General features: G+C 53.9%; 1 long non-coding RNA gene across 1 annotated transcript; it reads right to left on the bottom strand.

The window, feature by feature from the left end:
* Nucleotides 1-14136: 14136 nt before the first annotated feature.
* Nucleotides 14137-27280, bottom strand: LOC142929588 (uncharacterized). Its single transcript, XR_012945749.1, has 2 exons — nucleotides 26255-27280; nucleotides 14137-14570 (listed from the first exon to the last, which is right to left on the bottom strand). It is a non-coding gene; the product is annotated as an uncharacterized LOC142929588 (long non-coding RNA).
* Between the last annotated feature and the right edge of the window lie 306 nt (nucleotides 27281-27586).

The raw sequence follows: 27586 nt of genomic DNA, 5'->3' as shown, positions 1-27586 counted from the left end.
TGTGTGTGTGGGGCTGTGTGGGGCTGTGTGTGTGGGGCTGTGTGGGGCTGTGTGAGGCTGTGTGTGTGAGGCTGTGTGTGTGCGGCTGAGTGTGAGGCTGTGTGTGTGGGGCTGTGTGTGTGGGGCTGTGTGAGGCTGTGTGTGTGGGGCTGTGTGGGGCTGTGTGAGGCTGTGTGTGTGGGGCTGTGTGTGTGGGGCTGTGTGGGGCTGTGTGTGTGGGGCTGTGTGTGTGGGGCTGTGTGTGTGAGGCTGTGTGTGTGGGGCTGAGTGTGAGGCTGTGTGTGTGGGGCTGTGTGTGTGGGGCTGTGTGAGGCTGTGTGTGTGGGGCTGTGTGAGGCTGTGTGTGTGGGGCTGTGTGTGTGGGGCTGTGTGGGGCTGTGTGTGTGGGGCTGTGTGGGGCTGTGTGAGGCTGTGTGTGTGAGGCTGTGTGTGTGGGGCTGAGTGTGAGGCTGTGTGTGTGGGGCTGTGTGTGTGGGGCTGTGTGAGGCTGTGTGTGTGGGGCTGTGTGGGGCTGTGTGAGGCTGTGTGTGTGGGCTGTGTGTGTGGGGCTGTGTGGGGCTGTGTGTGTGGGGCTGTGTGGGGCTGTGTGAGGCTGTGTGTGTGAGGCTGTGTGTGTGGGGCTGAGTGTGAGGCTGTGTGTGTGGGGCTGTGTGGGGCTGTGTGAGGCTGTGTGTGTGGGGCTGTGTGGGGCTGTGTGTGGGGGGCTGTGTGGGGCTGTGTGTGCGGGGCTGTGTGGGACTGTGTGTGTGGGGCTGTGTGGGGCCGTGTGGGTGGGGCTGTGTGAGGCTGTGTGTGGGGCTGTGTGGGGCTGTGTGTGTGGGGCTGTGTGGGGCTGTGTGTGGGGCTGTGTGAGGCTGTGTGTGTGGGGCTGTGTGGGGCTGTGTGTGTGGGGCTGTGTGGGACTGTGTGTGTGGCTGTGAGTGTGGGGCTGTGTGTGTGGGGCTGTGTGGGACTGTGTGTGTGGGGCCTTCTATGACCTCCTGTCACAGGTGCTGGCTAAAGTGGCCCCTCGGGATAGAGTCATCTTGTTGGGTGACTTCAATGCCCGAGTTGGTCAGGATGCTGGCACCTGGTCTGGAGTGATTGGAGGGCATGGGCCAGATCAACTCAAAAACAACGGTAGGAGGCTGCTAGATTTTTGTGCAGCCCATGGGCTTGTAATTACCAACACGCTGTTCCGGCATCGGCGCATCCACACAACATCATGGATGCATGCCGGGTCCAAGCAAGAACATCTGCTGGACTACATAGTGACGGACCAGCGGATGCGAGCTCATGTCCTTGACACCAGGATCTACCGTGGAGCTGATCTGCCCTTTGACCATCGACTAGTCATCTGTAAGATGCGCCTGCTCTTCATCCACTCCGGTGGTGGGTGTACACCCAGGACCCCATTCCAACCTAAAGTGGCCTGGTCTCAGTTTTCTGATGAAAGTTGCAAGCGAGAATTTCATCATCGCATGCGGCTGGGGTTGGCATCGTCCCCCACTCCTCCTGATGTCGAGGGTAAATGGGCGAGGTTTAGGACCGTGACTCATGCAGTTGCAATGGCTGCTTTGGGTACGCGGTCCAGACCTCCCCAGAGACCCTGGCTGACAGAGGAGGTGTTCAGGATAGTTGAGAAAAAGCGACAGGCCCACTGTCATCGGCTACAGAATCCCACGTCAGAGAATGAGGAGGCTTACCGCAGCCTTCGCTCGGAGGTTCGGAGAGCCGTGAGGCGCTGCAAGGATGGGTGGTGGTCGCGCGTTGCTGAGGAGATGGAGTCTGCCTCAATGGCCCGCGATCACAAATCTCTATTTAACTCCATCAAAAAAGTAACCTGCAGCGCAACACCTATTACCATCATGATGGGAAAAAACGGTGATCCAATCTCCGACCCCCAGGAACAAGTTTGCAGATTTGTTGACCATTTCTGTGAGGTCCTGGGGGAGGGGAAATCCCTCAGCCAGGAAAACATCATGGCACAAAGTGGGGATGACCCTGCTGAGGCTGCGGTGCCTCAAATATTGGAAGAAGTCACCCCCTGTGAGTGGCTGGCTGAGGTGCCATCTGTTGAGGAAGTACTGAAGGCGATCCGGAGTCTGAGACCAGGAAAGGCACCGGGCAGAGATGATCTCCCAAGCGAAATGCTGAGGGAGGGTGGCGTTTGTGTACAGACTGCCCTATATGACATCATAACAACAGTCTGGACGGGTTCCGCAGGATTGGAAGGATGCCCTGGTGGCCCCCCTCTTTAAGACGGAGGGACCGTGCAGACTGTAACAACTACAGGGGCATCTCACTCCTCAGTGTGCCGGGAAAGGTCCTACCAAGGATTATTCAACATCGCCTTGCCAGGCACGCTGAGGAGAGGCTTGTGGAGCCCCATATTTTCTGTCCGTCTGCTACAGCAGAGGTGTAGGGAATTCCAGCAAGACCTACATCTCTGCTATATTGACCTGGTCAAGGCCTATAATAACATTAGTAGGGCTGGGCTCTGGATTGTTCTTCGTGCTTTTGGAGTCCCTGACCCTCTGCTCACGATCATTAAGGACCTGCATGATGGTGAGCGGGCCCGGGTAAAACTACGTGGCCGGGAGTCAGAGCCATTCCCTGTACACCTTGGGGTGCGACAGGGATGTCCTCTGGCTCCCACATTATTTAACATCTATATTGACCACGTAGTTTGTGAAGCCTTCAATAGCTGTACCGGGGGAATCTCCATTTGGTACAGATATAATGGGAGGCTGATCGATGCCCGGGTGCGGTCAAGGGATGGCATCCTATTGCTCAACCACGTTATGTATGCCGATGATTTGGAAATAGCTGCTCATTCAGATGATGAGTTGGAGACGCTGCTGCTGAGACTGGAGCATGCCACTAAGAGATGGGGCCTTACCATCAGCCCCACCAAAACTAAGCACCTGCCTGGGTATTTTGCACCATCGGACACTCCACCCCCACAACTCCCAATCGGTGATGGGGCAGTTGTGGAGAGAATGGAGAGTTCCCCATACCTGGGCAGTGTGCTAATGACCGGCTCCAGTTTAACAGCAGGGGTCTCACTCTGAATCAGTCGAGCGGCAATATCTTTTTATCGGTTGCGTAACGCTGTGTGGAAGCTACCTGGTCTGTCGCTCCGCACTAAGCTTCAGGTCTTCTCGGCCACGGTCATTCCCTCCCTTCTCTACGCTTGCGAAACGTAGACCCCCTAATGGAATATCTTCGCCGGTTAGAAACATTTAGGTTGGCCTGCCTACGATCCATCCTGGGTTTAACCAGGCTGGATTATGTGAGGAGCTCACAAATCCTTGAAAGATTTGGGCAAGGTCCCAACGGTGAGCTCCTCCGGCAGGCAAGGCTGCGTTGGCTGGGTCATGTAGCCCGCATGCCCAGCCACCGCATGCCAAAACAGCTTTTGTTCGGCCGGATCGAGGGGGCTAAACGGGCGCGGCACGGGCTAAAGAAGAGATGGAGTGATGTGGTACAGGAAGATGTGGAACTGAGTGGACTTTTCGATGACTGGTACCAGCGGTGTCAAGATCGGCCTCTGTGGAGGAGGCTCGTGAAGGACGCTGCTACTGGGCAGTTGGAGGCAGTCGCCCTCCAACAACAACGGAGGGCGGAGGAGCGACGCTCACAACAACGAGCGGAGCGCCGGGTGGTTAAAGCACAGCAGGTTGGCACAGTAGGGGGCACAGGTGGTGCATCAGCCAGTCATCTCAGTCATCTTAGTCTGTCGACCCGTGGCACTTGGGTCTGCCCCGTGACCTGTCAGCGGGCGTTCGACACTTCACGTGGCCTCAAGGTGCACATGGCCTGGCACAAGCGACGTGGTGAAGTCACCTCCACTTAGTGGCGAATGGCGGTTGTTGTTGTTGGTTGTTGTGTGGGGCTGTGTGGGGCTGTGTATGTGGGGCTGTGTGTGTGGGGCTGTGTGTGTGGAGCTGTGTGGGGCTGTGTGTGTGGGGCTGTGTGTGGGGCTGTGTGTGTGGGGCTGTGTGGGGCTGTGTGTATGGGGCTGTGTGACACCCTTGCTGCACGGTGCCGGTTAGTTCAGGAGGGTTCCCTGGGTTCCCAGGACCAAATCAGACTTCTCTCGCCACTGACGTTAGCCGTGGCCTGGAATATAAATCGGGTTCCTATTGCAGTGCTCTAACCACTGCGCCACCGGTGCACCGCATCGCGTGGCGTTATCCATCTTCACAGATCACGCGACTGTCTCATTATTGCGCTTAGTCAGAATAGAATCGATGCCGGTGGCACGCGCTGATGAATAATTATTCGAGTCCTTCCGAGTTTTAGATTTCCCCGCGGAGGCTCTTCCACTTCTGATGGGCTTCCAAGCATCGCCCTCTTTATGCAAAACCACTCCATGATGCCGATTAGGGAACCACGTCCCCCTGCACGGCAGCGTGGGCAGCCGAGGGGGAGGGGGAGGGCGACGTGGGAGGGGGTGGGGGGGTGAGACAATGGGCGCACGGCCACGCGTCCTCCTCCCACGTGGCCGGCCTCAGTGACGCCGCTGCCGGGCGGGAGAGGCGCGCGCAGCGGCCACCTCGCCCCTCGGTCAGCCGCAGAACAACACTCACACACGCTGCCCTATCGATTAGAAACAAATGGCTTTACTATAACGTGACATCGTTTTTTCTTGTATCTAAAACTATCTACAGCGGCACAGCCTCTCCTATCGTTCTCTGGCTTCCTGCCGTCAGCGCTTGCTGCGTCTTAAAGTTGTTGTTTTTTACGTGTCAGATCGCGTTCATGTAAATGTGTCTTAAACCTCCACCCGGCATATCCAATTAGAAAGTGTTGTCACTTGAACCAAACGTGCCAATTAGTTACTGCTTCGGCACCACACCGGTTGTGTGTGTTGCAGCGCAAACTTACAACATTTACGATTTGAGTTCACGACGTTTCGCCGGTGATTACAACAGCGAGCATCATCGGGCGATTGCCGGAATAGCGAAGACGTCTTCCCGTGTCCAACTTGCTGCGTCTGTCAGCGCGTGTCCCTACAACCCCCCCACCCCAGCCGCAGAGAGTCGCGAGCCAATCGAGCCCTGTTGGAGTCTTTTGTTCAGTCGTCTGGGGTTGCTGGCAAGTTTGAGAGAGACGCGTTGGTGTGCTGTCGAGAGAGACGCGTTGGTGTGCTGTCGAGAGAGACGCGTTGGTGTGCTGCTGAGAGACGCGTTGGTGTGCTGCTGAGAGAGACGCGTTGGTGTGTTGTCGAGAGAGACGCGTTGGTGTGCTGCTGAGAGAGACGCGTTGGTGTGCTGTCGAGAGAGACGCGTTGGTGTGCTGCTGAGAGAGACGCGTTGGTGTGCTGTCGAGAGAGACGCGGTGGTGTGCTGCTGAGAGAGACGCGTTGGTGTGCTGCTGAGAGAGACGCGTTGGTGTGCTGTCGAGAGAGACGCGTTGGTGTGCTGCTGAGAGAGACGCGTTGGTGTGCTGTCGAGAGAGACGCGTTGGTGTGCTGCTGAGAGAGACGCGTTGGTGTGCTGCTGAGAGAGACGCGTTGGTGTGCTGCTGAGAGAGACGCGGTGGTGTGCTGCTGAGAGAGACGCGTTGGTGTGCTGCTGAGAGAGACGCGTTGGTGTGCTGCTGAGAGAGACGCGTTGGTGTGCTGCTGAGAGAGACGCGTTGGTGTGCTGCTGAGAGAGACGCGTTGGTGTGCTGCTGAGAGAGACGCGGTGGTGTGCTGCTGAGAGAGACGCGTTGGTGTGCTGCTGAGAGAGACGCGTTGGTGTGCTGCTGAGAGAGACGCGTTGGTGTGCTGCTGAGAGAGACGCGTTGGTGTGCTGCTGAGAGACGCGTTGGTGTGCTGCTGAGAGAGACGCGTTGGTGTGCTGTCGAGAGAGACGCGGTGGTGTGCTGTCGAGAGAGACGCGTTGGTGTGCTGCTGAGAGAGACGCGTTGGTGTGCTGCTGAGAGAGACGCGTTGGTGTGCTGCTGAGAGAGACGCGTTGGTGTGCTGCTGAGAGAGACGCGTTGGTGTGCTGCTGAGAGAGACGCGTTGGTGTGCTGCTGAGAGAGACGCGTTGGTGTGCTGCTGAGAGAGACGCGTTGGTGTGCTGCTGAGAGAGACGCGTTGGTGTCATGTTGTCACCAATGACACCGGAGTGCTGCAGTGGTGATTGGTGCTGTGCCACCCACCCACATTACATGACGAGTAGCGGAGTGGTGAATCCCTGTGGTGATGCCTCCCCCTTTGTATTTGTGTATCGGCCGCTGAGTCATTACGTATTACAAGGGCTGGTTCTGGGATGTGGCCGTAGCTACCGCATACTGGCTGTTAGAGTTGTTTTAAATTTCATTGTATGCATCATCATCATCATCCTCACTCGAGTATGACCCGCATCTCGATGTGGTTTTGTACGATGACGACCGTGGCCGTGCTGGGGGCTCGCGCCGTGCCGCCCCCGAGAGGAGCCCGGCTGCGCCGCTGCCGCTCTGCGTCGCGCGGATAAACCGCAGCGCGTGGGCCCGCTCCCCGATGCTGCACGGTGACCTCTCCCTTGCGGGGCTCCGTGGGCTTCGTGCAGCCTCGCGGCTATTGACTGGGGAGGAGGCAGCCGTGCAGGGACGCGGCTTGCCGTCTTCGCCTCTTTGGAAATCCACTGCTGGATAAGCGGCTGTCCGCGCCATGTTTATCGCGGGAGTTGTTCGACCAAACGTGGCCATGATGGTCGATGTGCACCTGAAGACGAGCAAAGATCTGCCACACATTTCCCACTGTCACACCTCAAGTGAGTGGAGTCTTCTAGATCTTCTGTGGACTCACCCTTGCCTACCTCTCCCTCTCATCTCGCTCTACTCCCCTCCATGCACGCGCCGCTCAGTAACCAAGTCTTTCTACAGGAGCTCCATGTAACCCTCGCCCAGTGGGAGATCGCTCATTCTCCACTGCTGCCCCCAATGTCTGGAACTCGCTTCCCCCAGACACCCGTGCTGTGGACTCCCTGCTCCTCTTCGTCCAGACTGAAGACCTTCCTGATAATATCGACTATCTATACAATAACGTATGCCCTCTGTGTCTCTACAGAAGATTCATATTCGATCATATTCAGTATGCATAGACGCAAAATTTATGTTATATTGCATCGCAAATGATGAAGAAGCTGTACGTTGTGAGTAAACACGCTACAACAAAACATTATTGCCAATCCATTTACGTGCGAGATGGATTACCTGGTTGATAATCGTGTAATTGGATACAAGATGCTAATCACTTACTCATTGGATTATCCACGATATCGTGGGGAGATCGCCAGTTACGCGACTCTTAGGATTATCCAAAGAGCTGCGAATAAACGAAACGTTCACATGAAGCCACCTGCAGGCCGGTGCCCAATTCAGTTCGCTTCAACTACTGAGGTTCAACCACTGAGGTTGAAGCGAACTCAGAGGCGATCACTTTATTCGTATTGATGTTTACTTTTACACGTCGACCGAGGAGATGGAGCTTGAAATAAACTCGTGTGTGTGTGCAGGTGAAATAAACTGGTGTGTGTGTGTAGGGGAAATCAACTCGTGTGTGTGTGTAGGTGAAATCAACTTGTGTGTGTGTAGGTGAAATCAACTCGTGTGTGTGTGTAGGTGAAATCAACTCGTGTGTGTGTAGGTGAAATCAACTCGTGTGTGTGTGTAGATGGAATCAACTCGTGTGTGTGTAGGTGAAATCAACTCGTGTGTGTGTATGTAGGTGAAATCAACTCTTGTGTGTGTGTGTGAGCAAGTGAAATCAACTCGTGTGTGTGTGTAGGTGAAATCAACTCGTGTGTGTGTAGGTGAAATCAATTCGTGTGTGTGTGTGTGCAGATGAAATCAACTTGTTTGTGTGTGTGTAGGTGAAATCAACTCGTGTGTGTGTGCAAGTGAAATCAACTCGTGTGTGTGTAGGTGAAATAAACTCGTGTGTGTGTGTAGGTGAAATCAACTCGTGTGTGTATGTAGGTGAAATCAACTCGTGTGTGTGTAGGTGAAATCAACTCGTGTGTGTGTATGTAGGTGAAATCAACTCGTGTGTGTGTGTGTGTAGGTGAAATAAACTCGTGTGTGTGTGTAGACGAAATCAACTCGTGTGTGTGTAGGTGAAATCAACTTGTGTGTGTGTGCAGGTGAAATCAACTTGTGTGTGTGTAGGTGAAATCAACTCGTGTGTGTGTGCAAGTGAAATCAACTCGTGTGTGTGTAGGTGAAATAAACTCGTGTGTGTGTGTAGGTGAAATCAACTCGTGTGTGTATGTAGGTGAAATCAACTCGTGTGTGTGTAGGTGAAATCAACTCGTGTGTGTGTATGTAGGTGAAATCAACTCGTGTGTGTGTGTGTAGGTGAAATAAACTCGTGTGTGTGTGTAGACGAAATCAACTCGTGTGTGTGTAGGTGAAATCAACTTGTGTGTGTGTGCAGGTGAAATCAACTTGTGTGTGTGTGTAGGTGAAATCAACTCGTGTGTGTGTGTGTAGGTGAAATCAACTCGTGTGTGTGTGTGTAGGTGAAATCAACTCGTGTGTGTGTGTAGGTGAAATCAACTCGTGTGTGTGTAGGTGAAATCAACTCGTGTGTAGGTGAAATCAACTCGTGTGTGTGTGTGTATATATAGGTGAAATCAACTCGTGTGTGTGTGTGTAGGTGAAATCAACTCGTGTGTGTGTAGGTGAAATCAACTGGTGTGTGTGTAGGTGAAATCAACTCGTGCGTGTGTGTAGGTGAAATCAACTCAGGTGAAATCAACTCGTGTGTGTGTAGGTGAAATCAACTCGTGTGTGTGTAGGTGAAATCAACTTGTGTGTGTGTGTAGGTGAAATAAACTCGTGTGTGTAGGTGAAATCAACTCGTGTGTGTATGTAGGTAAAATCAACTCGTGTGTGTGTGTGTAGGTGAAATCAACTCGTGTGTGTGTAGGTGAAATCAACTCATGTGTAGGTGAAATCAACTCGTGTGTGTGTGTGTGTGTAGGTGAAATCAACTCGTGTGTGTGTGTAGGTGAAATCAACTCGTGTGTGTGTAGGTGAAATCAACTCGTGTGTGTGTAGGTGAAATCAACTCATGTGTAGGTGAAATCAACTCGTGTGTGTGTGTGTGTAGGTGAAATCAACTCGTGTGTGTGTGTAGGTGAAATCAACTCGTGTGTGTGTAGGTGAAATCAACTCGTGTGTGTGTATGTAGGTGAAATCAACTCGTGTGTGTGTGCAGGTGAAATCAACTTGTGTGTGTGTCTGTGCAGGTGAAATCAACTCGTGTGTGTGTGTGCAGGTGAAATCAACTCGTGCGTGTGTAGGTGAAATCAACTCGTGTGTGTATGTAGGTGAAATCAACTCGTGTGTGTGTAGGTGAAATCAACTCGTGTGTGTGTGAGTGCAGGTGAAATCAACTCGTGTGTGTTCCCATCATCACCTGTGCCACTCCGCTCATTGTTCTCATCATCACTTCTGCCACCCCGCTCATCATCATCACCTGTGCCACCACCGCTCATTTCTTTCGTGGCTGTCCCCAGCTCATTGAGTCGGTCGGTTGGTCCTGTGTAGGTGGGTGTCGTCGTGAGTGGTGGGCTCCCGAAGGCATGTGCCACTACATTGAGGCTGATGAGGTGGCCGTGGCTTGCGGTGGGGGGGGGGGTTATTTATTTATTAATTTATTTCGGACGGATCCGTTTGTGCTGCGCCGCGGAGGGGGAAGCCGCTGGCAGCTGCAAGCGGCGGCACGCGCTGCGCGTCCCCCCCGTGCCCCCTGCCGCCTGGCAGAGCGCGATCTCCATATGAAAGGGGCGCTGAAAGGAGCGGGGCGCGGGGCTGCTTGTCATGCAAACGCACAACAAAGGGGCCCCCATTGTTCGCACTTGATAATCCTTTCTTGCGATATAAATCTGACAAAATCTCCGACTCCACTCCTCGCCACTTTCCGCGGATGTCACCCGCCAGGCGCTGCCGCCGCTGCTGCTGCTGCCGGAGCCGCGCGCCGCGCTCACGGGCGGCGTCGGGGGCGCCCGGGAGCATCGCGCGGCTCCGGCGGGACACGCGGAGGGAGATTGCGAGGGAGGCCGTGAGGGAGTGCGAGAGACTGGGAGGGCGACCAGGGGACTCAGGGATGGGAGGCCGGGACCCAGGGAGCGCGAAGGAGCGAGGCAGGGATTGTTGCTGGGAGGAGGAGGAGGGTGGGGAGAGGGGCCGTGTGGCTGGGGGTGGAGCTGCCTGAATGGCAGCTGAGCCACGCGAGTCGCCGTTGTGATGCTAATCGCATTTGTGCCTTCCCAGTAGCAAGCCTTGCCGGCTCAGGGCAGCATTCTCACACATTTCTAAAGCTATCAATTTAACGCAAATACTTAACTAGGCGCATTCTTCCGATAACAAGTTCAATGAGGACATGTTATGTATGCATAGTTGCTGCGTTGAGCTGCGGGCGGTGGCCTTAACATCATCCACCTCAATTATCCCCGAGGGACTCCTCGAAGTCACCTTGCCCGGCACGGGGGGCGCAGTCGGAGCCAGCTCTAGGGAGTCGCGCGGCCACGTGAAGTGTTGAAGGCTCGCTGAGAGACCCAGGCGCCTGGGGTGACTGAGCGAGAAGATTGACACACAACCGCAACCGCCGCCATGCGCCGCTAAGTGGCGGTGACGTCACCACGACGCTTGTGCCAGGCCATGTGCACCTTGAGGCCACGTGAAGTGTCGAACGCCCGCGGTCAGGAGGTCACGGGGCAGACCCAGGTGCCACGGGTCGACTGACTGAGATGACTGAGATTACTGGCTGATGCACCACCTGTGCCCCCTACTGTGCCAACCTGCTGTGCTTTAGCCACCCGGCGCTCCGCTCGTTGTTGTGAGCGTCGCTCCTCCGCCCTCCGTTGTTGTTGGAGGGCGACTGCCTCCAACTGCCCAGTAGCAGCGTCCTTCACGAGCCTCCCCCACAGAGGCCGATCTTGACACCGCTGGTACCAGTCATCGACAAGTCCACTCAGCTCCACGTCCTCCTGTACCACATCACTCCATCTCTTCTCTAGTCCGTGCCGCGCCCGTTTAGCCCCCTCGATCCGGCCGAACAAAAGCTGTTTCGGCATGCGGTGGCTGGGCGTGCGGGCTACATGACCCAGCCAACGCAGCCTTGCCTGCCGGAGGAGCTCACCGATGGGACCTTGCCCAGATCTTTTAAGGATTTGTGAGCTCCTCACACAATCCAGCCTGGTTAAACCCAGGATGGATCGTAGGCAGGCTAGCCTAAATGTTTCAAACCGGCCAAGATGTTCCATTAGGGGGGTCCACGTTTCGCAAGCGTAGAGAAGGGAGGGAATGACCGTGGCCGAGACGACCTGAAGCTTAGTGCGGAGCGACAGACCAGGTAGCTTCCACACTGCGTTACGCAACTGATGAAAATATATTGCCGCTCGACTTATTAGGAGTGAGACCTCTGCTGTTAAACTGGAGCCGGTCATAAGCTCACTGCCCAGGTATGGGAAACTCTCCACTCTCTCCACAACTGCCCCATCACCGATTGGGAGTTGTGGGGGTGGAGTGTCCGATGGTATAAAATACCCAGGCAGGTGCTTACAGTAGTTTTGGTGGGGCTGATGGTAAGGCCCCATCTCTTAGTGGCACTCTCCAGCCTCAGCAGCAGCGTCTCCAACTCCTCATCTGAATGAGCGGCTATTACCAAATCATCGGCATACATAACGTGGTTGAGCAATAGGGAGCCATCCCTTGACCGCACCCGGGCATCGATCAGCCTCCCATTATATCTGTACCAAATGGAGATTCCCCCGGTACAGCTATTGAAGGCTTTACGAACTACGTGGTCAATATAGATGTTAAATAATGTGGGAGCCAGAGGATATCCCTGTCGCACCCCAAGGTGTACAAGGAATGGCTCTGACTCCCGGCCACATAGTTTTACCCGGGCCCGCTCACCATCATGAAGGTCCTTAATGATCGTGAGCAGAGGGTCAGGGACTCCAAAAGCACGAAGAACAACCCAGAGCCCAGGCATACTGATGGTATCATAGGCCTTGACCAGGTCAATATAGCAGAGATGTAGGTCTTGCTGGAATTCCCTACACCTCTGCTGTAGCAGACGGACAGAAAATATGGCATCTGTGCAGGACCGCCCTTTCCTGACACCGCATTGGGGCTCCGCAAGCCTCTCCTCAGCGTGCCTGGCAAGGCGATGTTGAATAATCCTTGCCAGGACCTTTCCCGGCACACTGAGGAGTGAGATGCCCCTGTAGTTGTTACAGTCTGTGCGGTCCCCCTTCTGAAAGAGGGGGACCACCAGGGCATCCTTCCAATCCTGCGGAACCCGTCCAGTGGTCCAGACTGTTGTTATGATGTCATATAGGGCAGTCTGTACACAAACGCCACCCTCCCTCAGCATTTCGCTTGGGAGATCATCTCTGCCCGGTGCCTTTCCTGGTCTCAGACACCGGATCGCCTTCAGTACATCCTCAACAGATGGCACCTCAGCCAGCCACTCACAGGGGGTAACTTCTTCCAATATTTGAGGCACCGCAGCCTCAGCAGGGTCATCCCCACTTTGTGCCACGATGTTTTCCTGACTGAGGGATTTCCCCTCCCCCAGGACCTCACAGAAATGCTCAACAAATCTGCAAACTTGTTCCTGGGGGTCGGAGATTGGATCACCGTTTTTTCCCATCATGATGGTAATAGGTGTTGCGCTGCAGGTTACTTTTTTGATGGAGTTAAATAGAGATTTGTGATCGCGGGCCACTGAGGCAGACTCCATCTCCTCAGCAATCCGCGACCACCACCCATCCTTGCAGCGCCTCACGGCTCTCCGAACCTCCGAGCGAAGGCTGCAGTAAGCCTCCTCATTCTCTGACGTGGGATTCTGTAGCCGATGACAATGGGCCTGTCGCTTTTTCTCAACTATCCTGAACACCTCCTCTGTCAGCCAGGGTCTCTGGGGAGGTCTGGACCGCGTACCCAAAGCAGCCATTGCAGCTGCATGAGTCACAGTCCTAAACCTCGCCCATTTACCCTCGACATCAGGAGGAGTGGGGGACGATGCCAACCTCAGCCGCAAGCGATGATTAAATTCTCGCTTGCAACTTTCATCAGATAACTGAGACCAGGCCACTTTAGGTTGGAATGGGGTCCTGGGTATACACCCACCACCAGAGTGGAAGAATGGCAGGCGCATCTTACAGATGACAATTCGATGGTCAGAGGGCAGATCAGCTCCACGGTAGGTCCTGGTGTCAAGGACATGGGCTTGCATCCGCTGGTCCGTCACTATGTAGTCCAGCAGATGTTCTTGCTTGGTCCCGGCATGTATCCATGATGTTGTGTGGATGCGCCGATGCCGGAACAGCGTGTTGGTAATTACGAGCCCATGGGCTGCACAAAAATCTAGCAGCTGCCTACTGTTGTTATTGAGCTGATCTGGCCCATGCCCTCCAATCATTCCAGACCATGTGCCAGCATCATGTCCAACTCGGGCATTGAAGTCACCCAACAAGATGATTCTATCCCGAGGGGCCACTTTAGCCAGCACCTGTGACAGGAGGTCATAGAAGGCATCTGACCCATCGGCTTTGCCTGCATCCCTCCACGGATGTTCGTCTTCGGTGGGGGCATAAGTAACCACGACCACCACTCCTCGCCTCCGTTTGATGGGAAGGCGAGCCCAAAGTAGCCTGGGGCTTACAGCTTCCCACACCTCACCGCCACGCTCCCACGCCCCCTTCGTTATTTTGTTCAAAAGAAGAGCCACACCCTGTTGTTTGGCAGTCTGCTGCCCCGAGTAGAGGACTGTCCACCCCTCATGGTGGCAGGAGCCAGAAGCGGACCACCGGACATCCTGAATGCCACAGAGCTCCAGGCGGTACCGGTCCAGCTCCCGACAGAAGAGTGGCAGCCTCTCCTCCGCAGTGAGCGTTCGAACATTCCACGTGGCCACACGAAGTGGCTTTTCGCTGTTTCTGGAGGAGCCCCAAGAGTATAGATTCAATCTCCTGGCTCCGCCAATTGGGGTTTGGCCAGGAGACGTCATATACCCCTGTCCCCCCGGGGCCTCCGGCACAAGCTTATTAGTTACATTTTTAATTCGTGGTTTCGTGGTAAATTTTTGAAGCTGGAGGGGTTACATACACAGGCACACACACACATTGGTTTTGGAAAACAGAATCTGATCATTAAAAGCATCATACCAATGTTCCTGAAGAGGAACGTTTTAATTCGTGTCTGTATGGTAAGATAAATGGATCAGAAACATGAACGTTGAAATGCGTAGAGAAGCGTGTAGATGTGGAATTACACCGAGAGGCAGAAAGAGGAACAAGCAGATCAGAGCATACGCACGAGCTAATGCTCGAGACGGATGTGGGAAAGACAGCCAAAGCACGTCCATAGTGGAGACGGAGCGATTGAATCAGTTCTTGTGCAGGAGTTTTCGTTCGTCGTAGCATCGGCTTGGGGAGACCTTCATCTTGGCCGGTGATCACGACGATGAGGATGCGACGCGATGTCAGGTGGCTCCTCCTCCGTGTTCTTGTTGCTCGTTCCCGTACGCCCCTCGCCCCAGGGATGAGGGCAGTGGGAGCGGAGTCGGAGTCACGAACGGCGCTCACGAGCCCCTAAACCCGGACACGGCGAGGCGTTGTTCCACACAGCCAAGGGTGGCTCCTCCGACGCGATCCTGGTTGCGGCTGGAGGCCTTCCTGTGGTTCTCCACTTACCACATTCACCACATCGCGTTCCACTGGGACATTCGTACGAAAAAAGACTTATCGCACTCCAAACAGGGAAATCAGCTGCACTGGTGATATCCCACGCTTGGTATTAAAGGCAGACGCACCTATTGGTGATACACAGTTCTCTGCTGGATAAAAATCGCAATCGCCACGTTATGGTTTACTACCGTGGCTGATGATCTCACCCCCAACATACCTTGCCGATGCGTGCGTCGGCCATACAATCACAACCACGGATACCGAATTGCAACCTCTACGATTAATTACGTTTTTTATTTATTTATAGAAATTAGTTTTAAAACAACAACTCCACTTCACTTCGAGTGATTGTATCCACCCTTCCCCCTTTACCAGGCAGCCACACGAGGCCCGCGTCTCACGTGAGCCGTGGCAGTGTCCACGGAGCCGCTTGAGCCCAGAGGCAGCTGTCACGGCATCGTCACGGCATCATTGTCACGGCATCATTGTCACGGCATCATCGTCACGGCATCGTCACGGCATCATCGTCACGGCATCATTGTCACAGCATCATTGTCACGGCATCATTGTCACAGCATTATTGTCACGCCATCGTCGTCACGGCATCATTGTCACGGCATCATTGTCACGGCATCATCGTCACGCCATCGTCGTCACGGCATCATTGTCACGGCATCGTCGTCACGGCATCGTTGTCACGGCATCGTCGTCACGCCATCGTCGTCACGGCATTGTCTACAGGGACCACAGCCCCTCTCGCAGGGCTCCTAAACAATGCGCGCGGCCCAGTCACCCACCGAGCGGTGAACCAGGCTCGGATCAGCAGGCGAGGGCCGAGGCGGTCTCCGGAGCTTCCTGCCGCCCCCCTCCCCTGCCTCCTCCATCGCCTCACGCCTCCGCAGGGCGATCTCACGTCGTGTGTAGCAGAGGGTGGTCACGTCTCCCGCATAGCCATACCCACTCTGGGGGCAAGTGATGCTAGCGAGCATCTATGAAGCCCGGCACGGCCTCCACGGAGGGGCTGCGTGGCCATCACCACGCCCGGCCGTCTTTGTCTTCCCAGTGGATGTTATTTCACATCGCACCGGACAGTAATTTGAGGCTGAGTCGACCTAGTGGATGCCCAATACTGGTAAGGGTATTCGCTACTGTTATTGAACTCGGGGGGGAATCGAACTCTGGTTGCTGGGTTCGGAGCGCAGGGCGCTAACCACTGCGCCACCGCTCCCCCCCCCACCCCCCTCTATGACGACTCGTTGCTGGTCAGGGTGCCAGCTGATTTTGTTGAACTAGGGAATAATTCAAGAGACCAGGATGAGTCATTTGTAAGAGTGAGCTGGGTAAAGTACAGCAATAAGGTAAAGCAATATGAACACAGACAGAGACATCACATTTCATGAGGAGAAATCTAAAATATTTCACAACCACAAAGCGGTCGCCAAATCTCAGCGAAATATAAAATTCCCTGTGCAGTGCGAATCGACTCGGGCAGATCACCTCCAGTTTGATCACAGCGCACAAAACTAAACCACAGAGAGCTGAACATTAAACAGACACAGGATGACTGTCGTGATCATTTGTAAACAAACAGGGATCCATGTTCAAAGCGCGCATTTGCGGAGTAGGGGGCTGGATGCCACTCACAAGCGGGAGGTCGCCACCTCAATTTCCGCCTGGAGGTCGACTCAGCCCATCATCAACCCCCCCCCCCCCCCCCGACAGTAGGGGGGAAAGAGAAGAATATGCAATATCTACCTTTGGTAAATTCTAAGGTTTAAATATGCAGTGCACTGAAGTACCACTTTGTGGGACGCCAACGATGGTATAGTGGCTACCATCGGAATTTGGAATGTCCACCGCTAACATCTGGGTAGGGAAACACGCTCACTGACTTGTCTCTGGCTTTGAGCAGTGCAGGTGTGTTTCAGTGTCCACTTCCCTTGTGTTCTCCACACTGGGCACGACTCAGCGTTGCCTGCGCCTGTTATGTCGGGAGCAATGACGCACTAAATACTGGGGTCTCTTATAGAGCTACTCAAGTCCCTATCGCCGCGTGTATGCTATCCGGGATGTTTCTGTTGTTTTAGTGATCAGATACAAACGCACGGAACGTGACAGTAGCTTCGGCCTTGCTTAGACTTCTACCGTGAACGCTGCATACCTGGTGGTCTTGTGCATGGGTCTCTATGGAGCGGCTCAGCGTGGAATGATTGTCCCTCTTCAAACATGAATTCAAATACGCTGCACCAGAACCTCCGTTTTATCTCCGATGTTTATAAAAGCTAAGTTCGCTCCCTAGTCCATTGCAATCTTACTGATAATACGCGTTTCTATTAATTCATTATGAAGGCGAGAGCCATTCATTCCCAAGAAGACCCCCTTTTTTCAGACCCCGGAGTGACAATTAATTAATTACAGGGGTGATTCTATAGCGTTTGTTGGAGAAGAGCCAGGACCGTGCGCGTTGAAGTGATGAGAAGGTGCGTTTGTTCCCGGTTGAATGTCGGAACCAGCGGCTCACGCTGGGAAAGTTGCAGTGGGCGGGCCGAGGGCATCAGTCACGGGCCACGCGCGGGCCGCCTGCTCCCAGGGTCCCAGGGTGGAGGGGACTGGGCGCAGTGCACGGGGCGAGGCCGCTTTGGGTGTCCGGATACCCCCCCCCCCCCTCCCAACACGCCTCTTATATACGGCCAAGAGACGGGAACGCACACTTGGGACATAAATCATGGGTGGTGTTTGGGAGACCGCGGTTTTCTCCTTCTCGACGAGATGAAACAAATGCTGATGGTGGTGCTGACGACGGGACCTTGAATTGCATTCGCTTCATAAATGTGACATTAAAGACACAGGCCACAGTAGCGTGACTGTGGCCATGCAACCCAAACTGCACGACCTTTCTCTCTTCTGAAGCCCCCCACGTCTTGGCTCAGGGACCTCGACATTGGCATCGAAATGCTTCCTGACCGCTTGCTGCTGCTGCTATCACGCGAGGGAACGGCACCCACAGCAACCGCACGCGCATTCGGCTCAGCACCGAACCGGGAGCTGCGAAGGTTCCGCGAAGAGTGCAGAGAGTGCAGAGAGTTCAGAGAGTTTAGAGAGCAGAGAGAGCAGAGTGCGCAGAGAGTGCAGAGAGTGTAGAGAGAACAGAGAGAACAGAGAGAGCAGAGAGAGCAGAGTGCGCAGAGAGTGCAGAGAGAACAGAGAGCAGAGAGAGCAGAGAGAGCAGAGTGCGCAGAGAGTGCAGAGAGAGCAGAGAGAGAGCAGAGAGAGCAGAGAGAGTAGAGAGAGCAGAGAGAGTAGAGAGTGCAGAGAGTGCAGAGAGTGCAGAGAGAGTAGAGAGTGCAGAGAGTGCAGAGAGTGTAGAGAGAGTAGAGAGTGCAGAGAGTGCAGAGAGTAGAGAGAGTAGAGAGAACAGAGAGAGTAGAGAGAGTAGAGAGAGCAGAGTGCGCAGAGAGTGCAGAGAGAGCAGAGAGAGCAGAGAGAACAGAGAGAGTAGAGAGAGTAGAGAGAACAGAGAGTGCAGAGAGTGTAGAGAGAGTAGAGAGAGTAGAGAGAACAGAGAGAGCAGAGAGAGCAGAGAGCGCAGAGAGTGTAGAGAGTGTAGAGAGTGTAGAGAGAACAGAGAGTGTAGAGAGTGTAGAGAGAACAGAGAGAGCAGAGAGAGCAGAGAGTGCAGAGAGTGTAGAGAGTGTAGAGAGAACAGAGAGTGCAGAGAGTGTAGAGAGTGTAGAGAGAACAGAGAGTGTAGAGAGTGTAGAGAGAACAAAGAGTGTAGAGAGTGTAGAGAGAACAGAGAGTGTAGAGAGTGCAGAGAGAGTAGAGAGAGCAGAGAGAGTAAAGAATGCAGAGAGAGTAGAGAGTAGAGAGAGTAGAGAGAGTAGAGAGTGTAGAGAGTGTAGAGAGAACAGAGAGAGCAGAGAGAGTAGAGAGTGTAGAGAGTGTAGAGAGAACAGAGAGTGCAGAGAGAGTAGAGAGAGTAGAGAGAGTAGAGAGTGTAGAGAGAGTAGAGAGAGTAGAGAGTGCAGAGAGAACAGAGAGTGTAGAGAGTGTAGAGAGAACAGAGAGTGCAGAGAGAGTAGAGAGAGTAGAGAGAGTAGAGAGAGTAGAGAGTGTAGAGAGAGTAGAGAGTGTAGAGAGAGTAGAGAGTAGAGAGAGTAGAGAGAGTAGAGAGTGTAGAGAGAGTAGAGAGTGTAGAGAGAGTAGAGAGAGTAGAGAGTGCAGAGAGAACAGAGAGTGTAGAGAGTGTTTAGAGAGTAGAGAGAGTAGAGAGCACAGAGAGTGTAGAGAGAGTAGAGAGTGTAGAGAGAGTAGAGAGAGTAGAGAGTGCAGAGAGTGTAGAGAGTGCAGAGAGAACAGAGAGAACAGAGAGTGTAGAGAGTGTAGAGAGAGTAGAGAGTGTAGAGAGAGTAGAGAGTGTAGAGAGAGTAGAGAGAGTAGAGAGTGTAGAGAGTGTAGAGAGAACAGAGAGAACAGAGAGAGCAGAGAGAGTAGAGAGTGTAGAGAGTGTAGAGAGAACAGAGAGAGTAGAGAGAGTAGAGAGAGTAGAGAGTGTAGAGAGAGTAGAGAGAGTAGAGAGAGTAGAGAGAGTAGAGAGTGCAGAGAGAACAGAGAGTGTAGAGAGTGTAGAGAGAACAGAGAGTGCAGAGAGAGTAGAGAGAGTAGAGAGAGTAGAGAGAGTAGAGAGTGTAGAGAGAGTAGAGAGTGTAGAGAGTATAGAGAGAGTAGAGAGAGTAGAGAGAGTAGAGAGAGTAGAGAGTGTAGAGAGAGTAGAGAGAGTAGAGAGTGCAGAGAGTGTAGAGAGTGCAGAGAGAACAGAGAGAACAGAGAGTGTAGAGAGTGTAGAGAGAGTAGAGAGTGTAGAGAGAGTAGAGAGTGTAGAGAGAGTAGAGAGAGTAGAGAGTGCAGAGAGAACAGAGAGAACAGAGAGTGTAGAGAGTGTAGAGAGAGTAGAGAGAGTAGAGAGTGTAGAGAGAGTAGAGAGTGTAGAGAGAGTAGAGAGTAGAGAGTGCAGAGAGAACAGAGAGTGTAGAGAGTGTAGAGAGAGTAGAGAGAGTAGAGAGAGTAGAGAGTGTAGAGAGAGTAGAGAAAGTAGAGAGAACAGAGAGTGTAGAGAGTGTAGAGAGTGCAGAGAGAACAGAGAGTGTAGAGAGTGCAGAGAGAGAGTAGAGAGAGTAGAGAGAGTAGAGAGAACAGAGAGTGTAGAGAGTGTAGAGAGTGCAGAGAGAACAGAGAGAACAGAGAGTGTAGAGAGTGTAGAGAGTGTAGAGAGAGTAGAGAGCACAGAGAGTGTAGAGAGAACAGAGAGTATAGAGAGAGTAGAGAGAGTAGAGAGTGTAGAGAGAGTAGAGAGAACAGAGAGAGCCTCTTTAACGCGACGACGACGTCTGGGGTGAATTTCGCAGATCCCATTGGAAATTTACCCAACAGCCACCAGGAACAATTCGCGAGTAGGGCAGCCCCCTAAACTTCCTCAGTGCGGCTGAGCCCCCCCCCCCCCCGACACCTGCACAGCCCCTTCGCCCCCCCCCGTACTGCGACACCTGCACCCCCCCTTCACCCCTCCCGCACTGCGACACCTGCACCCCCCCCCTGTACCGCCCCCCCCACCCCGCACTAAGACACCTGCACCCCCCCCCTGTACCCCCCCCCCCCACCCCGCACTGCGACACCTGAGCTCCCCCGCACATGAGGACCAGGCTGCATGGCAGCGGCGGGGGGGATGATAAATGGAGGAGAGATGATGCAGGCACGCAACCCGAGCTGGACTCACCCTGGCATCTTTTGTAGAAGTGCATGAAATTATAGCCGCGGCATTAACAGCTCAGTGAGTGTGAGAGCAGCAACTATCATGCCGCGTGCAACTCGGTCGTCGCCACAGCTGCAAACGGTGGTGCTCAAATATTGCACCAACAGTTCTGATTCGACAATAAGAATTCAGCAGTGGGGGGAGGGGGGCTGGGCAGCCCCCCCCCCATCCCCAGCCACATGAGTTGGGGGACAGAGCGCGTGCAGTTCTCCGCAACCCGACGGGGAGTGGAGATGACGACAGTGGAGATGACGACAGTGGAGATGACGAGAGTGGAGATGACGAGAGTGAAGATGACGACAGTGGAGATGACGACAGTGAAGATGACGACAGTGGAGATGACGAGAGTGGAGATGACGACAGTGGAGATGACGAGAGTGGAGATGACGAGAGTGAAGATGACGACAAGGGAGATGACGACAGTGAAGATGACGACAGTGGAGATGACGACAGTGGATATGACGACAGTGGAGATGACGAGAGTGAAGATGACGAGAGTGGAGATGACGACAGTGAAGATGACGACAGTGAAGATGACGACAGTGGAGATGACGAGAGTGGAGCTGACGACAGTGGAGATGACGACAGTGGAGATGACGACAGTGGAGATGACGAGAGTGGAGATGACGAGAGTGAAGATGACGACAGTGAAGATGACGAGAGTGGAGATGACGAGAGTGAAGATGACGACAGTGGAGATGACGACAGTGGAGATGACGAGAGTGAAGATGACGACAGTGAAGATGACGAGAGTGGAGATGACGAGAGTGAAGATGACGACAGTGGAGATGACGACAGTGGAGATGACGAGAGTGAAGATGACGACAGTGAAGATGACGACAGTGGAGATGACGAGAGTGAAAATGACGAGAGTGAAGATGACGACAGTGAAGATGACGAGAGTGGAGATGACGAGAGTGAAGATGACGACAGTGAAGATGACGACAGTGGAGATGACGAGAGTGGAGATGACGACAGTGAAGATGATGAGAGTGGAGATGACGACAGTGGAGATGACGAGAGTGAAGATGACGAGAGTGAAGATGACGACAGTGAAGATGACGAGAGTGAAGATGACGACAGTGGAGATGACGAGAGTGGAGATGACGAGAGTGAAGATGACGACAGTGAAGATGACGAGAATGGAGATGACGACAGTGAAGATGACGAGAGTGGAGATGACGACAGTGGAGATGACGAGAGTGAAGATGACGAGAGTGAAGATGACGACAGTGAAGATGACGAGAGTGAAGATGACGACAGTGGAGATGACGAGAGTGGAGATGACGAGAGTAAAGATGACGACAGTGAAGATGACGAGAGTGGAGATGACGACAGTGGAGATGACGAGAGTGGAGATGACGACAGTGGAGATGACGAGAGTGGAGATGACGAGAGTGGAGATGACGACAGTGGAGATGACGAGAGTGAAGATGACGACAGTGAAGATGACGAGAGTGAAGATGACGAGAGTGAAGATGACGAGAGTGGAGATGACGAGAGTGAAGATGACGACAGTGGAGATGACAACAGTGAAGATGACGACAGTGGAGATGACGACAGTAGAGATGACGAGAGTGAAGATGACGACAGTGGAGATGACGAGAGTAGAGATGACGAGAGTGAAGATGACGATAGTGAAGATGACAAGAGTGAAGATGACGAGAGTGAAGATGACGACAGTGGAGATGACAAGAGTGAAGATGACGACAGTGGAAATGACGAGAATGGAGATGACGACAGTGGAGATGACGACAGTGAAGATGACGACAGTGAAGATGACGAGAGTGAAGATGACGACAGTGGAGATGACGAGAGTGGAGATGACGACAGTGGAGATGACGACAGTGAAGATGACGACAGTGAAGATGACGACAGTGAAGATGACGACAGTGAAAATGACGAGAGTGAAGATGACGACAGTGGAGATGACGAGAGTGGAGATGACGAGAGTGAAGATGACGACAGTGGAGATGACAAGAGTGAAGATGACGACAGTGGAGATGACGACAGTGAAGATGACGACAGTGGAGATGACGAGAGTGAAGATGACGACAGTGGAGATGACGACAGTGAAGATGACGACAGTGGAGATGACGACAGTGGAGATGACGAGAGTAAAGATGACGAGAGTGGAGATGATGACAGTGAAGATGACGACAGTGGAGATGACGACAGTGGAGATGACGACAGTGGAGATGACGACAGTAGAGATGACGAGAGTGGAGATGACGAGAGTGGAGATGACGAGAGTAGAGATGACGAGAGTGAAGATGACGAGAGTGAAGATGACGACAGTGGAGATGACGAGAGTGAAGATGACGACAGTGGAGATGACGAGAGTGAAGATGACGAGAGTAGAGATGAGACAGTGAAGATGACGACAGTGGAGATGACGACAGTGGAGATGACGAGAGTGGAGATGACGAGAGTGAAGATGACGACAGTGGAGATGACAAGAGTGAAGATGACGACAGTCGAGATGACGAGAGTGAAGATGACGAGAGTGAAGATGATGACAGTGGAGATGACGAGAGTGAAGATGACGACAGTGGAGATGACGAGAGTGAAGATGACGAGAGTAGAGATGAGACAGTGAAGATGACGACAGTGGAGATGACGACAGTGGAGATGACGAGAGTGGAGATGACGAGAGTGAAGATGACGAGAGTGAAGATGACGACAGTGGAGATGACGAGAGTGAAGATGACGACAGTGGAGATGACGAGAGTGAAGATGACGAGAGTGAAGATGACGACAGTGGAGATGACGAGAGTGAAGATGACGACAGTGGAGATGACGAGAGTGAAGATGACGAGAGTAGAGATGAGACAGTGAAGATGACGACAGTGGAGATGACGACAGTGGAGATGACGAGAGTGGAGATGACGAGAGTGAAGATGACGAGAGTGAAGATGACGACAGTGGAGATGACGAGAGTGAAGATGACGACAGTGGAGATGACGAGAGTGAAGATGACGAGAGTGACGATGACGACAGTGGAGATGACGAGAGTGAAGATGACGACAGTGGAGATGACGAGAGTGAAGATGACGAGAGTAGAGATGACGACAGTGAAGATGACAACAGTGGAGATGACGACAGTGGAGATGACGACAGTGAAGATGACGAGAGTGAAGATGACGACAGTGAAGATGACGAGAGTGGAGATGACGACAGTGAAGATGACGACAGTGGAGATGACGAGAGTGAAGATGACGACAGTGGAGATGACGTCAGTGGAGATGACGACAGTGGAGATGACGAGAGTGGAGATGACGACAGTAGAGATGACGAGAGTGGAGATGACGAGAGTGAAGATGACGACAGTGGAGATGACGAGAGTGGAGATGACGACAGTGAAGATGACGAGAGTGGAGATGACGACAGTGAAGATGACGACAGTGAAGATGACGACAGTGGAGATGACGAGAGTGAACATGACGAGAGTGGAGATGACGACAGTGGAGATGACGACAGTGGAGATGACGACAGTTGAGATGACGACAGTGGAGATGACGACAGTGAAGATGACGACAGTGAAGATGACGAGAGTGGAGATGACGAGAGTGGAGATGACGAGAGTGGAGATGACGACAGTAGAGATGACGACAGTCAAGATGACGACAGTGAAGATGACGACAGTGAAAATGACGAGAGTGGAGATGACGAGAGTGAAGATGACGACAGTAGAGATGACGAGAGTGGAGATGACGACAGTAGAGATGACGACAGTGAAGATGACGACAGTGGAGATTACGACAGTGAAGATGACGAGAGTGTGACGTTGATGATGTGCGGCCCAGTGAGTGTGGGACGACGGTGGGGCCTTTATCGGTGGGGGGAGGGGGGAGGGGGATCCGCCGTGACGAGAGGCGGCGCGCTGCGTGGACTGCCAGGGACGGGGGGGGGCAGCAGCGCTTCTCAATGCGGTCACGTGCTCAGTTTGCCGCTAGGATGAATGCGACTGTGAGCACAGATGCAGTCGGTGTCCACGCCCGACAATTATACAACAAACAACAACAACATCGCGGGCGTAGTTGACTCCCCCACGCCGTGTCGGTTACGCGGGGGGGATTGTTTGACCACACTTCACCACGACGGGGTTCGTGCGGGTTGGCTGAAGGGGCGAGGAGGGCACGCTTCACAACCGAGTGGGATATGACGGTTGTAGCCCCTACTATTTACCCCCATTAAAGAGGTAAACGGGTACATTGAGTGTCATATTGGACGCGAGATGCCGCGCGTCCATCGTGAGTGCACCGCTGCCGTCACGGACACGCGGCGCGAGCCTCTCCGTACCATCAGCCGGGGCCGGTTCAGTGGGGTCACGGGCAACTCCCCCATCCCGCGGGACAGTGCGGTGGCTGTCACCCGCGATACGCGCGCTCATCTGCACACAGGTGACACTCCCAAACCACGGTTGAAGTTCACCCCAGGGACAATGGCACCGACTCACTGCGACAAACGGTCACGGACCCACCAGCTCGGAGTGCGTCGATTCGAGAGGCACCTCGCAGCGGCCCTCCCTGGCAGCGAGTTGCGCCGAGCTGGCAGCCTTGATAATGAGAAAACTAAAAGACGTGAAAGTCACGCACGGGCGCGTCCCTGCACTGCCTATACACATCAGGCTGTTTACCAGCATTGGTTCAAGCAAGCCTTTCTCTGCTGATGAGACATCAAACGTCGAAACCGGCCCAAATTGTTATTGTATTGAACCAATGGAGCTGATAAGATGCACTTCCAGAAGGCCGTGCGGTCGATGCATCCTGTAAAATATGTATCGTGTATGTGGAAAGAGAAGTATAGGAAGGAGGCGTTGTCTATTCTGTTAGCGACACAACGACGCTACTTGGTAATGTGCTACCCACTGTAGAGACGTCATTGTGACGTCATGTGATTGAATGTGACGTCGATGCAGGCCACGTGGTGAGAACAACTGAGGAGGCACGAACAACATCACAACGCAGTGGAGACGCAGTGGAGACGGCAGGAGGCGACAAGGAAGGGAAGAGGATTGGGGAGGCCTGACCCATGCAGCAGTCACGAGCTGCGCCTGAGAACATCAACAATGCGGTGATGTCACTGCAGCGCGATGACAGCACGCCTGGCCAAATGCTTGGTTTCGGTGTTTGCACCTTTCTCGGATCAAAGTTCCATTTGCAATGAAACGGTGGATGGCTACCGAGTCAGCAGCATCCCAATTAACCTCATCGACCGAGTGAAGGCGCGCTGACGTCATCAACATGGAACACGCATCACGATGGGATGAGAGTCGCTCCGTCGGCCCGCAGGTCCAGACGCGCGTGCAGCTACGCGAAGGCCGTGCCAGCCACGCTGGGGCCATGGCCCGGCTTGGCTCGCCGCCGCACCGGCCCGAGTGAAACCTCGAGGCGGTCTCATCGTAAGCGCGCCATTGCCTGGGTGGTCACACACCCAGCGTGGCGAGTGTCCGTCGTCCCGTCATCGCGGATCGCTCCCCACCTGTTGCGAGCGACTCTGCTCGCTGCTCTGCGCACGGAGGGGCCACGTGCACAACGCGCCCTAGCGCACGGCGAACGCAAACTCGGCCGCTGATGGCGCGTTTGTTGACGCGGCCCGAGATTAATCGTTTCTTATTTTTCACTTTTACTCGGCGCTTCTGCCACAACCCCACCACCGCACCGGGGCGGGGCGGGGCGTATCCTTATCAAACACATCGGCTCATGCTTATTGTGTGCGTGCGTGTGTGGGGTAGGGTGGGGGGTGGCGAGTCCCTGTGCTGGAGTGTTCAACCCACCGGGTCAAGTCGCCTGCCATGCAAATCACGGGCGCCGTGGGGGAACAGATGGCCGCGGAAGAAAGGAGCGCGTCTGGGGAGGAGCGCTCCATTGGGAGGCCGAGACGAATCGCGCTCCACACGCCCGCGCTGCGCGCACCTCACGCGGGCCCGTAACCCCCCCGCTCCCCCCCACCCCGAGGCGCGCGCCACGCGGCCCAGGTGTGACCACGGCACCTGCGGCGAGAGCGGCCACCACCGCCATCGGCCGAGGAACCCCAAACGGGGGGAACAAAAATCACGCGCAGGAGTTTCGCAGAGGCCTTCTGCCCGATTACAGGAACACAAAACTGGGCACACGAATTAGGATACAAAGCCGAGGGGTTTGTCCCTTGACAGAGAAGCGCCTTTGTGCACACTGACACGCTTTGCTGCAGAAATCGGAAAAGCTGGGCAACGTCAGGATAATGTATACAGGCATTCTCTCCTTTGTGTTGATTGTAAACGTCTGTTTCTCATTCTTGGGTTAACTTAAACAATTGCAACTATTTAAATCCCGGAGAAATAGATCAAAAAACGCATATACATATTTCAATCGCCTTGCACTGCCTTGATGTTTTATTGCACTGTACCAACTCACCGACGCAAATCGTCTGGTGATAGAGCGGTGCGGGGTTTGATGCCCGCGTGTGGCACCTTTGATGTGGGTCACAAAATCCGAACCGTGCGGTGGGCACGGTGGGCACACCGGGCACACCGCATCGGGTCACGCTAACTGGGGGACTGCACTGGGATGCACACTTTTGTTGTTGTAGCAACTTGTTGCAGAAACTTGTTGCACACATGTATGTCGAGTTGTCGCTTGTCCGTGTGCGTAAAATAACTGCACAGCCCTCGACAGTGCACCAGTATTAGTTGCAGTAACTTTACGCGTAATAGGCTTTCGCATTGTGTCGCAGGCCACTCACTGTTCCATAATGACGCGAGACCTCTCGCACCGAGTGTAGGAATGACAGAGGACAGCGCGGTCCACCTGGCGCCCTCGGAACAGAAACCCGATTTCGGCTCTGGAACGAAGAGGCGAGCAAACTCACCGCGCTGCACAGATGTAACGGCAGCGAGCTGTTCATCTGGGAAGCCTGAACACAACAAAAATCATTCCTTTCCAGAGCTCACGCACTCCTTCCAGCCCTCCCCGCGCAACTCCCCCCCCCCCTCCCATCTGTTGTGCAGCGCAAGCATCTGTCATTACTACAAGTTAATGTATTCACATTTGTGAATACGGCCCGGAAAGGCAGTTGGGAGCAGGCGGGCCCTGGCTGCTCACGCCGCCCACCAGCTCACGCTGCATTG

Source organism: Petromyzon marinus, chromosome 31 (genome assembly GCF_048934315.1).
Source record: "Petromyzon marinus isolate PM22_M1 ecotype Great Lakes invasive population chromosome 31, UKy_Petmar_22M1.pri1.0, whole genome shotgun sequence".
NCBI classification, from domain to species: Eukaryota; Metazoa; Chordata; class Hyperoartia; order Petromyzontiformes; family Petromyzontidae; genus Petromyzon; species Petromyzon marinus.
This window is presented reverse-complemented; position numbering and strand designations above follow the sequence as displayed.